At 39.7% G+C, this 13,291-nt stretch overlaps 1 long non-coding RNA gene across 1 annotated transcript in view; it reads left to right on the top strand.

The window, feature by feature from the left end:
• LOC309645687 overlaps positions 1-13,076 on the top strand; it is a 702,435-nt gene extending 689,359 nt beyond the window's left edge. The window contains exon 2 of the long non-coding RNA XR_014255016.1: positions 7,338-13,076. This is a non-coding gene — a long non-coding RNA (uncharacterized lncRNA). The remainder of the gene's footprint in view (positions 1-7,337) is intronic.
• The last annotated feature ends 215 nt before the right edge of the window (positions 13,077-13,291 follow it).

Genomic DNA, 13,291 nt, shown 5'->3' with positions numbered 1-13,291 from the left:
CTGGAGCCTGTTCCACCTGTTGTGCAGGCTGGTGACATAGATCTGGCAGGAACAGGTCAAAGGTAACCCTAATTATCTAGGTCTGAGACTTGGTAGAGGAAGAGGCTGGCAGTAGAAATCTTCCCCAGGGAGGCAGAAAAAGGGAGACGGGAGGGGAAAGCCATGCCCATATTTGAGCCCTGACTCTGTGTTGAGGCATGGAGCGTCTTTCCAAAGCAGAGCCCAAAGAGTCTGATTCAGCAGGGCTTGGCAGGATATGCAGGTGGTTCTGATGCACAGCCAGGATTAAGAACCACCACATTCTAGGTTGCACATGGTTAAGTGCATAGATGCCAAAATAAAAAGACAAAACAAAGCAAAAAACCATGCTCGCAATCCCTATCAAATTACCAATGACATTTTTCACAGAACTAGAAAAAATTTTTTAATTTGTATGGAAACACAAAAGACCCCAAATAGCCAAAACAATCTTGGGAAAGAAAAACGGAGCTGGAGGAATCAGGTTCCCTGTCTTCAGACTATACTACAAAGCTACAGTAATCAAAACAGTATGGTCTGGCACAAAAGCAAACATATAGATCAATGGAACAGGATAGAAAGCCCAGAAATAAACCCACACACTTATGGTCAATTAATCTACAATAAAGGAGGCAAGAATACACAATGGAGAAAAGAGTCTCTTCAATAAGTGGTGCTGGGAAAACTGGACAGCTGCACATAAAAGAATGAAATTAGAACATTCTCTAACACCATATACAAAAACAAACTCAAAATGGTTTAGAGACTAAATGTCATACCAGATACTATAAAACTCCAAGAGGAAAACATACGCAGAACACTCTTTGATGTAAATCATGGCCATTTAGCATCCATCTTCTAGAATAATGGAAATAAAAGCAAAAATAAACAAATGGGACCTAAGTAAACTTAAAAGCTTTTGTTTTAAAGCTGATCACTCCAAACTGATCTACAGATTCAGTGCAATTCTGATCCAAAATCCCTGCAGGACTTCTGTAGAAATTGGCAAGCTGATTTTAAAAGTTATTTATAGAAGTCAAGGAATTAGAATTGCCAAAACAATTCTGAAATTGAAGAACAATGTTGGAAGATTCACATTACCTGATTTTCTGACCTACTATGAAAGCTAAAAAGTCCAGACATATATCCCCATGTATATGTATAGCTGATTCACTTTGTTATACAGCAGAAACTAACACACCATTGTAAAGCAATTATACTCCAATAAAGATGTTTAAAAAAAAATAGTTCAGACAGCATTGTACTAGAGATAGTATAGCTATTTAGATCAATAAAACAGAATAGAGTCAAGATATATATATATATATATATATATGTGTGTATATATATATATATATATATATATATATATATATATATGACATTCTTACAAAGCAAAACTATAGGGACAAAAAAAATCAGTGCTTTCCAAAAGCTGAGGTTTGAAGAGGGGGTGACTACGAAGAGGCGTGGGGTAACTTTTGTGGGTGATGACACTGTTCTATACACTGATCATGGCGGTGGTTACAGACTGTATATCAAAACTCTAAGAGCTGTATGCTATGAATCATACCAATGTTTTTGTAGGTCAGTCTCCCAAGGCAATAGAAATAAAAGCAAAAATAAGCAAACGGGACCTAATCAAACTTACAAGCTTTTGTACAGCAAAGGAAACCATAAACAAAACGAAAAGACAACCTACAGACTGGAAGGAAATATTTGCAAATGATGTGACCAACAAGGGCTTAATTTCCAAAATATGCAAACAGCTCATACAACCCAACAACAAAAAAAACAAACAATTCAATAGAAAAATGGGCAGAAGGCCTAAATAGACATTTCTCCAAAGAAGACATACAGATGGCCAACAGGCACATGAAAAGGTGCTCAACATCACTAATTGTTAGAGAATGCAAATCAAACCTACAATAAGGTACCACCTCACACTGGTCAGAATGGCCAGCATTATAAAGTCTACAAATAACAAATGCTGAAGAGGGTATGGAGAAAAGGGAAACCTCCTACACTGTTGGTGGGAATATAAGTTGGTGAAGCCACTGTGGAAAACAGTATGGAGGTTCCTCAAAAAACTAAAAATAGAGTGGGATCCAGCAATCCCACTCCTGGGCATATATCCAGATAAAACTATAATTCAAAAAGATGTATGCACCCCTATGTTCACAGCAGCACTATTCACAATAGCCAAGACATGGAAACAACCTAAATGTCCATCAACAGATGAATGGATAAAGAAAATGTGGTACATATACACAATGGAATATTACTCAGCCAGAAAAAAGGATGAAATAACGCCATTTGCAGCAACATGGATGGACACAGACTATCATACTAAGTGAAGTAAGTCAAAGAGAAAGACAAATACCATGTGATATCACTTATATGTGGAATCTAAAATACGACACAAATGAACCTATCTATGAAACAGAAACAGACTTACAGACACAGAGAACAGACTTGTGGTTGCCAAGAGGATGGGGGAGTGGGGGAGGGATGGAATGGGAGTTTGGGATTAGCAGATGCAAACTAGTATATATAGAATGGATAAACAACATGGTCCTACTGTATAGCACAGGGAACTATATTCAATATCTTGTGATAAACCATAATGGAAAAAAATGTAAAAAAGAATGTATATATATGTATAACTGAATCACTTTGCGGTACAACAGAAATAAACAAAACATTGTCAATCAAAAAAAAAAAAAAAAAGCTTTTGCACAGCAAAGGAAACCATACACAAAATGAAAAAACCTATGGACTGGGAGAAAATATTTGCAAACAATGCAACTGACAAGGGATTAATTTCCAAAATATACAAACAGCTGATTCAGCTCACTATCAAAAAAACAACATAATCAAAAAATGGGCAGAAGCCCTAAATAGACATATCTCCAAAGAAGACATACAGATGGCCAACAAGCACATGAAAAGATGCTCAACATTGCTAATTATTAGAGAAATGCAAATCAAAACTACAATGAGGTATCAGGACTTCCCTGGTGGTCCAGTGGTTAGGACTCTGTGCTTTCACTGCCAAGGGCCCAGGTTCAATCCCTGGTCGGGGAACTAAGGTCCCACAAGCTGCGTAGCATGGGCAAAAAAAAAAAAAAAACCCACAAAGAACTACAACAAGGTGTCACCTCACACTGGTCAGAACAGCCATCATCAAAATGTCTACAAATAAAAATTGCTGGAGAGGATGTGGAGAAAAGGCAACCCTGGTACACTGTTGGTGGGAGTGTAAATTGGTGCAGCCACTATGGAGAACAATATGGAGGTTCCTTAAAAAACTAAAAATAGAGTTACCATATGATCCTGCAATCCCAAGCTTGGGCGTATATCTGGAAAAGACAAAAACTCTAATTAGAAAAGATACATGCACCCAAATGTTCATAGTAGCACTATTTACAATAGCCAAGACACAACCTGAGTGTCCATCAACAGATGAATGGATAAAGAAGATGTGGTATATATACACAATGGAATATTAGCCATAAAAAAATGAAATAATGCCATTTCCAGCACATGGATGGACCTAGAGATTATCATACTAAGTGAAGTAAGTCAGACAGAGAAAGACAAATATGATATCACATATGTGGAATCTAAAAAAAAATGATATAAATGAACTGATTTACAAAACAGAAATAGACTCACAGGCATAGAAAACAATCTTGTGGTTACCAAAGGGGAAAGGGGGAAGAGGGGTAAACTGGGAATTTGGGATTAACAGATACACACTACTATATAGAAAATAAATAAACAACAATGGACCTACTGTATAGCACAGGGGACTATATTCAATATCTTGTAATGACCTATAATGGAAAAGAATATATATATGACTGAATCACTTTGCTGTGCACTTGAAACTAACGCAACATTGTAAATTAACTCTACTTCAATTTTAAAAGATGGTTAAAAAATAAAATAAAATCTTTGGGAAAAAGATCACACTCGATCCCAAAATGCTCAAAGGATCTGGGGTCTGATGGGCCCATATGACCCATTGCTCTGCAGACAGGGGGCAATAATATTACCTTTCCTTCAGGGTTGTCCTGAAGGTGCAATGTGGCCATTAGCAAGAGTGAGGCAAAATCCTTCTCCCAGTCATGGCCGAGCACCTCCCTAGATCAATCCCATGCAGTTAACAGCTGTAAATGCTGGATAAAATGTAAAAAAGTTAACTACCTGAGGGCACTGGAGAATGACCAAACACAGACCGTTGCTGAAGGGGTGTCATCGCGTGGAAGAAAGGGACAGGACCCGGGTGCATGTCCCGTTTTCAAAGGCAGGGCAAAGGGGTTGGGGGTGGGGGTTGGCTGCATCTCTGCCAGAATGCCTGGTTTACTGGCTTGAAGAATCAAGAGAGCTAAGTGTGCGTGAACACGGCCTCTGGAAATTGAGGGGGCAATCCTGGAAAGGGAGATCCAGAGAAGAGGAACCCCCCATTCTATACGTGAGCCCTGCTCCAATCTCTAGCAGAACCCTTGTATACAGGGCAACTCCAGCTGCAGTTAAACAAAGTGAACGGATACACTTCAGCTAAGACCTGGGGTGGGGCGGGGGGCAGCCTGCAGCTTGAGTTCAGCCAAGTTATCTGCCTGCTTCAAAAAAAATGAAAGACTTGCCTGGTGGCGCAGTGGTTAAGACTCTGCGCTCCCAGCGCAGGGGACCCAGGTTCAATCCCTGGTGAGGGAACTAGATCCCACGTGCCACTCGCGTGCCCCAACTAAATGTTCGCATGCCACAGCTAAGGAGCCTGCCCACAGCTAAGACCCGGCACAACCAAATAAAAATAAATTAATTAATTAAAAAAAAATAAATAAAGGAATGAGACAGCCTGCTCTGTACTGATATGGAAGGATATTCAAAATATATAAAGTGCAAAGCACAGTAAAAACCAGTGTATAGGGCTTCCCTGGTGGCGCAGTGGTTGAGAATCTGCCTGCTAATGCAGGGGACACGGGTTCGAGCCCTGGTCTGGGAAGATCCCACATGCCGCGGAGCAACTAGGCCCATGAGCCACAACTACTGAGCCTGCGCGTCTGGAGCCTGTGCTCCGCAGCAAGAGAGGCCGCGATAGTGAGAGGCCCGCGCACCGCGATGAAGAGTGGCCCCCGCTTGCCGCAACTAGAGAAAGCCCTCGCACAGAAACGAAGACCCAACACAGCCTAAATAAATAAATAAATAAATAAATAAAATTTAAAAAAAAACCCAGTGTATAATAGGCTTCTAAAATTGTATGTATACATATCTGTGCGTGTATATATATATATGTATACATGCATATATACATACGCACTTGTATATATCTAGAGTATTTCTGAGAGGATACACAAACTGGTAACGGTGATTGCTTTCTGGGAAGGGAAAATGGAATTAGATTTGTCCAACCCTATGAGAGGAAGAACCACTTTCTTTCCCCCTTTGGTTTTGTTTTTTTTCTAAGTCAGAATCACTGAAGTATAATTTTCATACAGAAAAATTCACTCTTTTTAGTTTACAGTTTTCCAGTTGTTGACAGACACATACAATCACGTACCAGCCACCACAGTCAAGATGTAGGCTATTTCCATCGCCTCCAAAATTCCCGTGTGCTCCTCTGCAGTCAACCCCTCCCTCTATTTCCAGCCCCTGACAACCATCGACCTGTCTCCTGTTCCTACAGTTTTACCTTTTCCAGCTCATCCTATAAATGGAATCATACTGTATGTTGCCTTCTGAGGCTGGCTTCTTTCATTTAACCTATTTAATTTGACGTTCATCCACGTCGTTATAGCCACAGTTCATTCCTTTCTGTTGCGGACTCCTCTTGCATCGTATGGATGCACCATGGTTGGTTATTCATCAGTTGAATATTTGGGTCATCCCTTTCTTTCTTTCTTTCTTTCCTTTCTTCCTTCCTTCCTTCCTTTCTTTTTTTGGCTGTGCTGTGCAGTATGTGGGATCTTAGTTCCCTGACCAGGGATCAAACCCACGCCCCCTGCATTGGAAACACAGAGTCTTAACCACTGGACCGCCAGGGAAGTCCTTGGGTTTTCTTGTTCTGGTAATGACACTGCTATAAAATTCATGTTTAGGTTTTTGTATGAACATGTGTTCACTTCTCTTTGGTAAACACCTAGGAATAGGTTATTGAGCCACATGGTACGTGTATGTGTAACTTTACAAAAAAACTGCCAAACCGTTTTCCAAAGTGGCTCCGTCTTGCATTCCCACCAGCAATGTATGAGATTTCCAGTGTGTCCACAGCCTTGTCAGTTCTTGATAGTGTCCGTCTTTTTCCTTTTTTTGGCCATTCTAACAGATATGTGGGAGTATCTCATATATATGTCCCTAATAGTTAATAATGAGGAACATCTTTTCACATGCTTGTTTGTCACCATATATCTTTATAACAGCATTACTGAGATATAATCCACATACCATAAGATTTACCTTTTAAACATATAAATTCAGTGGCTTTAAGTATATTCACAGAGTTACGCAGCCATCACCACTAATTTTAGAACATTTTCTGTCACCTCCAAAAGAAACCCATTAGCAGTCACGCCCCGTTCATGCCTGCCTGACCCTGCCTCCACTCCCCCAGCCCTGCCCCAAACCATAGTTTGTCTTCAAGGATTTGCCTATTTTGGACGTTTCATATAGATGAAATCATGCAATACATGCTCTTTGGTGTCTGGCATCTTTCACTTAGCTCATGTTTTCAAGGTTCATCATGTTGTAGCATGTATTAGTACTTATTGCCAAATAATTGTCCAGCTTTTTTTAAAAAATAAATTTATTTATTTATTTATTTTTGGCTGCGTTGGGTCTTTGTTGTTGCACGCGGGCTTTCTCTAGTTGCAGCAAGCGGGGGCTACCCTTCGTTGCAGTGCGTGGGCTTCTCTTTGCAGTGGCTTCTCTCTTTTTTGTTTTTTAATACAAGTTTTACATTTAATTTTACTTGGACTTACTAACAAAGAAAAACTGAAAGGAATTAATATACTTTAATAAAAATATTTCTGTGACACAGAAGCTAATCATTCTTAAAAGAAGTCTCTAAGACAATGTGTTATAAAAATTGAGGCTGGAGTAATTTCTGTAACTTTTTAAAAAATAAATTTATTTATTTATTTTTGGCGGCCTTGGGTCTTCGTTGCTGCGTGCGGGCTTTCTCTAGTTGTGGTGAGTGGGGGCTACTCTTCATTGCGGTGCGTGGGCTTCTCATTGCGGTGGCTTCTCTTGTTGCGGAGCACGGGCTCTAGGCATGAGGGCTTCAGTAGTTGTGGCTCGCGGGCTCTAGAGTGCAGGCTCAGGGCTTCCCCGGTGGCGCAGTGGTTGAGAATCCGCCTGCCAATGCAGGGGACGTGGGTTTGATCCCTGGTCCAGGAAGATCCCACATGCCGCGGAGCAACTAAGCTCATGAGCCACAACTACTGAGCCCACGTGCTGCAACTACTGAAGCCTGCACGCCTAGAGCCGGTGCTCCACAATGAGAGAAGCCACTGCAATGAGAAGCCCGTGCACCGCAACGAAGAGTAGCCCCCGCTCACCACAACTAGAGAGAGCCCGCGCACAGCAACGAAGACCCAACACGGCCAAAAATAAATAAATTAAAAAAAAATCATTTTAGAGTGCAGGCTCAGTAGTTGTGGCACATGACGGGCTTAGTTGCTCTGCAGCATGGGGGATCTTCCTGGATCAGGGCTCGAACCCGTGTCCCCTGCATTGGCAGGCGGATTCTTAACCACTGCACCACCAGGGACGTCCCCTGTTCAGCTTTTTTATGGCTGAATAGTACACCATTGTATAGTTTTGTTTATCCATTCATCAACTGATGAACATTTGGATTGTTTCCACTTTGGGGCTATTATGAATAATGCTGTATGAATGTTCATGCACAAGTATTTGTGTGGCCAGATCTTTCCATTCTCCTGAGTATAGGAATGGAATTGCAGGGTCATATGGTAATTCTATGTTTAACTTCTTGAGGAACCACCAAAATATTTTCCATAGCAACTATTCCATTTTACTTACTTTTATTTTTTATTCTTTTTAATTAAAAAAAATATTTTTGGCCACACCACACGTCATGTGGGATCTTAGTTCCCTGCCCAGGGATTGAACCCATGCCCCCTGCATTGGAAGTGCGAAGTCTTCATCACTGGACCACCAAGGAAGTCCCTATTTTTATTTTTTTAATTTTTTTTTAAATTGAAGTATAGTTGCTAGCTATTCCATTTTACATTCCCATCAACAACGTATGAGGGTCCCTGTTTCTCCACATCCTCACCAAGGCTTGTTATTGTCTCTTTTTTTATTACAGCCATTAAGTGGATATAAAGTGGTATCTTATTGTGGTTTTGATTTGTATTTTCTTTTTTTAAAATATTTATTTATTTGGCTGCGCCGGGTCTTAGTTGTGGCACATGGGACCTTTGTTGCCATGTGCAGGATCTTTAGTTGCAGCATGTGAGCTCTTAGTTGTGGCATGCGGGATCTGGTTCCCTGACCAGGGATCAAACCCACGCCCCCTGCATTGGGAGCGCAGAGTCTTATCCACTGGACTACCAGGGAAGTCCCTGTATTTTCTGAATGACTAATGATGTTGAGCATCTTTTCATGTGCTTATTGGCCATTTGTATATCTTCTTTGGAGAAATATGTATTCAAGTCCTTGAACATTTAAAAATTGGGTTATTTGTCTTTTTGTTGTTGAGTTTTAAGAGTTCTTTATATAGTCTGGATATAGTTCCCTTATCAGATATATAATTTTAAAACATTTTGTCCCATTATATGGTTTGCCTTTTCCCTTTATTGATGATGTCCTTTGAAGCAGCAAAGTTTATAATTTTGATAAAGTGCAATGTATCTATTTTTTCTTTTGGTGCCATATCTAAGGAACCATTTAACTGGGGGGAAAACAGCATGTAACATAAAATTCACCACCTTAACCAGCTTTGAGTGTACATTTCACTGATATTAAGTGCATCCACAATATTGTGCAACCATCACCGCCACTCGTCTCTAGAACCTTTTTACTCTTGCAAAACTGAAAACTGAAACTCTGTACCCACTAAACACTAACTCCCCATTCTCCCCCCTTCCCCTGAGCTTATTCTTTTGTATTGTGCTTCTTTTGTTCAATATGATGTTTGTGAGAACTCTCTATGACAAGGCAAATAATGATGTAGCTCATTCATTTTCATCGCTATATAGTGGTGCTTCTCAAAATCAGACCATCCAAGAGGTCAAAACTGTTTTCATAGTACCAAGTATACACACATAGTATATAAATACTAAGGAGAGATTCGCCTTTTTTATCTTTATTCTCTCATGAGTATTGTGTAGCTTTCTAGAAAAAATGTACTGTGGAGCTTTCTAGAAAAAATGTACTGTGGAGCTTTCTAGGAACTACATGATGTGAGATATTGCAACAAATGAATGCAGAAGTAGATATGAGAATGCAGTTGCCTTCTATTCAGGCAGACATTAAAGAGATTTGCAAATATGTAATGTCGCCATTTTTGCTAGGCTTTAAAAAAAGGTATTTTTCATAACAATATTATTTATGTTATGGTATATATTTATTATTTTTAAATGAATTAACAAACATTTAAAAAGTTTCTCAGTTCAAACTTCCCACATGGTAAATACGTATAGGTATAAATGTAAACAAAAGCTCTTTGGGGTGGTTAGTAGTTTTTAAGAGTGTAAAGGAGTCCTGAGATCAAAAAGATAATCACTTCTGTATAGTATCAGTTGCATGAATATACCATAATTTATTTATGCATTCTACCATAGGTGGACATATGGGACGTTCCCAACAGCATTATGAACAATGATCTTATGAATGTTCTCAGATGTATATATGTATTGCATATATACACGAGGAGAGGAATTATGCATCTTTAATAACGTCATACTGTTTTCTGAAGTGGTTGTACCCACTCATATTTCCACCAGCAGTAAAGGAGTGTCTATGAATCTCCATTCATACCAACAGATAGAATCACAACACTTTTAATTTTTAAAAAATTTTTATTGGAATATAGTTGATTTACAATGTTGTGTTAGTTTCTGCTGTACAGCAAAGTGAATCAGTTATACATACACACGTAACCACTCTTTTTTAGATTCTTTTCCCATATAGGTCATTACAGAGTATTGAATGGAGTTCCCTGTGCTATACAGTAGGTCCTTATTAGTTATCTATTTTATATATAGTAGTGTGTATATGTCAATCCCAATCTCCCAATTTATCCCTCCCCCGCCTTTACCCCTTGGTAACCATAGGTTTGTTTTCTACATCTGTGACTCTATTTCTGTTTTGTAAATCAGTTCATTTATATCATTTTTTTAGATTCCACATATAAGTGATATCATATGATATTTGTCTTTCTCTGACTGACTTACTTCACTTAATATGATAATCTCTAGGTCCATCCATGTTGTTGCAAATGGCATTACTTCATTCTTTTTTATGGCCGAGTAATATTCCATTGTGTATATGTACCACATCTTCTTTATCCATTCATCTGTCAATGGACATTTAGATTCCTTCCATGTCTTGGCTATTGTAAACAGTGCTGCTATGATCATTGAGGTGCATGTATCTTTTTGAATTAGAGTTTTTGTCTTTTCTGGATATATGCCCAGGAGTGGGATTGCTGGATCACATGGTAGTTCTATTTTTAGTTTTTTAAGAAATCTCTGTACTGTTCTGCATAATGGTTGTACCAATTTACATTCCCACCAACACTGTAGGAGGGTTTCCTTTTCTCCACACCCTCTCCAGCATTTATTATTTTTAGATTTTTGATGATGGCCATTCTGACTGGTGTGAGGTAATACCTCATTGTAGTTTTGATTTGCATTTCTCTGATAATTAGTGATGTTGAGCATCTTTTCATGTGCTTTTTGGCCATCTGTATGTCTTCTTTGAAGAAATGTCTATTTAGGTCTTCTACCCATTTTTTTTGATTGGGTTGTTTTTTCGATGTAGAGGTGCATGAGCTGTTTTTATATTTTGGAGATTAACCCCTTGTTGGTTGCTTCGTTTGCAAATATTTTCTCCCGTTCTGTGAGCCGTCTTTTCATTTTGTTTATGGTTTCCTTTGCTGTGCAGAAGCTTTTAAGTTTAATTAGGTCCCATTTGTTTATTTTTGTTTTTATTTTCATTACTCCAGGAAGTGGATCAAAAGGACATTGCTGCAATTTATGTCCAAGAGTGTCTGCCTAGCTTTTCCTCTAAGAGTTTATAGTGTCCAGCCTTACATTTAGGTCTTTGATCCATTTCAAATTTATTTTTGACAACACTCTTAATTTTTTGCCAATTTAATGATATGGCATAAAATAAAAAGCATGATAGAGATCTACTTTCTGTTGTGTATTCTTTTGCACATTTTGACTTTTGTTCCATGTGTATGTTCAATTATAAAAGTTACCCTAGGGCTTCCCTGGTGGCGCAGTGGTTGAGAATCTGCCTGCCAATGCAGGGGACACGGGTTCGAGCCCTGGTCTGGGAAGATCCCACATGCCGCGGAGCAACTAGGCCCATGAGCCACAACTACTGAGCCTGCGCGTCTGGAGCCTGTGCTCTGCAACAAGAGAGGCCACGATAGTGAGAGGCCCGCGCACCGCGATGAAGAGTGGCCCCCGCTTGCCGCAGCTAGAGGAAGCCCTCGCACAGAAACGAAGACCCAACACAGCCAAAAAAATAAATAATAATAATAATAAATAAAAAGGTGCTAATAATAAAAAAAAAAAGAATGTTCACTGTAGCATTATTTGTAATAATGGAAAATTGGAAACAGCTTAAAAAAAAGTTACACTATTTTTAAAAGCAAATTTGTCTTTATAAAGTCATTTAAAAAATAACTTTCCATACACATATGTTGAGAGTGCTTACATATATTTTTCACTGAAAAATTTCCATGGAAAAACAGAATGTGCTATTCATCAGCATCTCTTATTTTTGGGCAAATATGGGTAAATGGAAGAGCTGGGATTTTAAGCCATGTGTCTCTCTTATTCCAGGCTCTTTCACTTCTCTTTAGGAGAGCATGGTGACAGGTAGCAGGTCTTTTCTTGTTTTGTTTTATTTTGATTTAATTTTAAGCCACCTTTACGAGGGGATGCTGCTGATAGCTGCCCCCTAATGGACATTTGCAAAACTGCTCCCACTGGAGGGTAAGAAACCCCCTTTGGGTCCCTCACCACTCTCCTGATGAAAGTCAGGTCTCTGTTCTGTACTAGCATTCTGCTTCCAGGAGAGAGTAAACAAATTGATAATCTTCAGTGTGGCCAAGGTGTAAAGAAGTAACATTCTTACCCCTGCAGCATGAGTACACTTTCGGGAACCAGGATCGAGATCAACCTGTAGCATCACAGCTTTGGTTACAAGTTTGGGTTGGCTATTTATCAGACTTTAGAGGCATCACAGACTTTAATAGTTTCCCACCCTCAGCACTATTGACATTTTGGGCTTGATAATCTCTTGTTGTGGGGCTGTCGTGTGTATTGTAGGATATTTAACAGCATCCTTGGCCTCTACTCACTAGATAGATACCAGTAGCACCCTTCTCCTAGTTGTGACATCCAACACCTGTGTACAGTTGCCCTGACAAGAGCTAAAGTGTGCATACATCACCTTTATACAGAGAAGCCTCAGCCTTGACTTACTACCCGTCTTTTATACCATATTAGTCACATGGCCCTAAGGCTCACATGCAGATTCAGAGAGCCTCCAATACAGGTGCATTCCTGCATTCCCACACAGCAGAAAAAACTCAGGACATTCCATATTCACCCTAACTCTTTGTTTTCCAAGGAAACTGTGAGAACTCAGAGACCTGGGGTCATTCTCAGGTAGACCTGCCCCAGCCCAGGCCTGAAGCTAATTAACACTTTACTTACACTGCCACAAACCCTACCCAGCAAATTCGAGTTCGTTTATTAAATGCTTCCTCTCCCTACAGAGACACTGTTCATGCACCTCTCTCCCACCCACCCCACTTAAAAAAAGAAAGAAAGAAAGAAAGAAAGAAAAATAGCAGGACTCTCTGTCCGCCAGGACCTGTATAGCCTCATAGCAGCCTCCATCAAGTCTGCTTTCAGGTCTCCTGAGTCCTACATCCCAGATGAACTTCATGGGACCATCGAAAAATCTAAGCTTCTGGGGTGGCATGCAAAGGCTTACTTTGCTCCTCCACTTAAAATACTACCCACCCCCGCTCCTTGTTTTGGCCGAGCTGTGCGGCTTG

The sequence above is a fragment of the Balaenoptera physalus genome (assembly GCF_965194825.1).
Source record: "Balaenoptera physalus genome assembly, chromosome: 16".
NCBI lineage: Eukaryota > Metazoa > Chordata > Mammalia > Artiodactyla > Balaenopteridae > Balaenoptera > Balaenoptera physalus.
This window is presented reverse-complemented; position numbering and strand designations above follow the sequence as displayed.